This window comes from Sciurus carolinensis, chromosome 9 (assembly GCF_902686445.1).
Source record: "Sciurus carolinensis chromosome 9, mSciCar1.2, whole genome shotgun sequence".
NCBI classification, from domain to species: domain Eukaryota; kingdom Metazoa; phylum Chordata; class Mammalia; order Rodentia; family Sciuridae; genus Sciurus; species Sciurus carolinensis.
Window position 1 is genome coordinate 109,103,936 of NC_062221.1, and position 2,985 is coordinate 109,106,920.

The following is a 2,985-nucleotide window of genomic DNA, read 5'->3' on the forward strand; positions in this document are numbered from 1 at the left end:
ACATGTGATGAAAAGTCAAATAATTTTACAGTCTGTCTTTTCTTTATGTGATTCTTCTAAATTCACTACATCCTACCTTTCTTTCTTGTGATGTTCATTCTGAATTTCAACTGAGAATTCTAGTTCAGTCTGTTTAGACATCTAGAAGCATCTAGAGATGGATAGGCAGGTAAGTAGTTACATAAACATGTGATTCTTGATTTTTATCCTGGTAGCTTGCCCTGACGTGTCTGTGAGTTTGTACAGGTGTTATGCATGCACAACCTGAGAACTATAAGGAAAATGCTCCATTTCTCTTAGTTTCTGATGATACTTCTGCCTGTATCTTTACCATACTGTGCAAGTCCCATAGTTCCCATGAAACATCCACAACAGGCTCACTCTTGCCCTGCATTTGCTCCACTGAGCTTCTCTTTTGGTTCCTTGGTTCTATATATCAATACTTTATTTGTCTCTTAGATTTCAATTTGTTCAGAGCCCTCTGGTACCCTGACATATTCAGAAACTCATGTCGTCCAAACTAATATCCTCCTCTTCACTTATTGTGAAGTATCTCAGATTGCCCCAGAGGTTTCTTGCATAGGAATATTTACACATTAAAGTGTAAATTCAAATTTTCTATGCATATTGCTGAAATTAAATGAATGCGCTGGATGCATGATTCCATATGTAAATATGTTCTGAAATCAATACAATTAGATTTAATTTTGTAAAAGAAATCATATATTTATTAGAAAAGAAAAATAATTTGGGAATTTTAAAATCTGATTGTAAGCCAATTGTATAATATTTTTTCCTTTGCACGTTTTCTGTCTCAGCACAAGTCTTGAGTTAAGAATCTGGGCCCCAGCTCTCGAGATACCCAAGGTCGGTTACTTATTACCCACACCTCTTTCTCCTCTCTCTCTCCTCCAGAGCCCAAGATGCTGGAAGGAAAGAAGGCCAAGAGGAAGAAGGTGGTTCCGGCCCCCGCTGTGGTCAAGAATCAGGAAGCCAAGAAGGTGGTGATCCCGATGTCTGAGAAGAGGCCGAAGAACTTCAGCATCGGACAGGACATCTAACCCAAAAGGGACCTTACCCGCTCTGTGAAATGGCCCCGCTGTACGCGGCTGCAGGGAAAGGTCTATTCTCCATAAGCGGCTAAAGTGCCTCCTGCGATTAGCCAGTTCGCCCAGGCCTTGGACTGCCCAAGAGCCACCCAGCTGCTTAAGCTGGCCCGCAAGTAGAGACGGGAGAAGAAGCAGAGGCTGTTGACCCGGGCTGAGAAGAAAGCTGCTGGCAAAGGGGATGTCCCCACGAAGAGACCGCCGGTCCTGCCGGGAGGGGTCGGTACTGTCACCACCTTGGTGGAGAGCAGGGCGACTCAGCTGGTGGTGACTCTACATGGCTGCATCCCACCGAGCTGGTTGTCTTCCTGCCCGCCCACCCTGTGTCGCATGATGGGAGCCCCTTACTGCATCAACCAGGGGAAGGCCAGGTCGGGACGCCTGTTTCACAAGAAGACGTGCACCACGGTTGCCTTCCACGGGTTAACTCGGAAGACAAAGGAGCTCTGGCTAAGCTGGTGGAAGCTCTCAGAACCAACTACAGTCACAGATGTAATGAGATCCGTCGCCACTAGGGAGGCAACATCCTGGGTCCCAAATCCGTGGCTCGCATTGCCAAGCTGGAAAAGGCAAAGGCTAAAGAACTTGCCACTAAACTGGGATAAATGTATGCTGTTGGGTTTCTGTACATAAAAATAATAAATTGCCCTTCATCCAGTGTGGATGGGTGGGGAAGAATCTGTGCTACCATACATTTTGGGTACCAAAATTTTCTTTACCTATCCATCATGTTTAAAAATACACTTACTATAACCTGTATCTTGGCTCATTTTCCAGACTCATGTATCCTCTCTATATTGCTGCAGTAATTGCTTATGTTTTTTATTTGATGAGTATCTTTGCCAACCGCATTACTTACTGCTAATTTTAAAATGCACACATGTCACCACTGATATCAGATCCATTTGTTCAGGTACTCTAGCTGGTAATATGGGTGACAAAAACTGACAATTCATGCTATTGAAATGCTATTTTAATAAGCATTGGTGTCCAATTTATACTGTCTCTCTTATGTCAGTATTTTATACAACCATTTTTTTTTTGCCAAATTCAGTTCTTTTGAAGTACACCAAATTAAGGAAAAGATAAAATTTTATTTATCCTAAAAATCATACATATACTTTTTCTAATACTTTTGCTACTTACCATTAGTATTTGTTGCATATGCCTACTCTTTCTCTTAATTTACAGAAAGCATTAATGACTGTATCATGTTTACATTATTATGTCTTATATACTTTCAATTTTCTTCAACTTTCCATTTTAGCCCTCTAAAGATTCAGTAACCTAATTATGAAGCTTTCCCCAGGGACAAGCTACTTTTGTTTTAAGTTTTTATGCAGATTCTCAAATCATTTTAACTACATATAAAAAGATATTCTGGCTGACCCATAATCAAGATGGAGCATCCCAGAGATAAGCATTCCCACACCTACCCTGTTTCTATTCACACTTTCATAAGAGCAAAGCACACACTATTTACAACATAGAAGTGTATATGTGTATGTAAGTATCTGAAGTGCAAAGCTAGTTCATAAACTCCTGGGGAAAGACAATGACAGAGATAAGAGCAATCAAAGGAAAGCCATGGCATCAAGGCCCAATGGACTCAATACTACAATTTTGAGAATGCTGATGCTGAAGTTGAAAAACTGTCTATATGAGAAATTTTGAAGATTGAAAATAGGAGCAATACTGCTGTAAACTTAAAAGTAACAGATTAAAAAATGGATTTGGGAAGAGGGGTCCTGACTATTTCTGGACCACAGCTTGACTCTGGAGTGTGGAGGACATCAAACACGAGGGATGGTACCATGTTGAGGCCACAGCAGTGAGTAAGTGACTAAGGCAGAGGAGTGTTCTGCTCACTCAGGAAGCC

At 41.3% G+C, this 2,985-nt stretch overlaps 1 pseudogene; it reads left to right on the plus strand.

Annotated features, from left to right (window-relative positions):
• Nucleotides 1–923: 923 nt before the first annotated feature.
• On the plus strand, nucleotides 924–1,711 carry LOC124992347 (60S ribosomal protein L7a-like; annotated as a pseudogene).
• The last annotated feature ends 1,274 nt before the right edge of the window (nucleotides 1,712–2,985 follow it).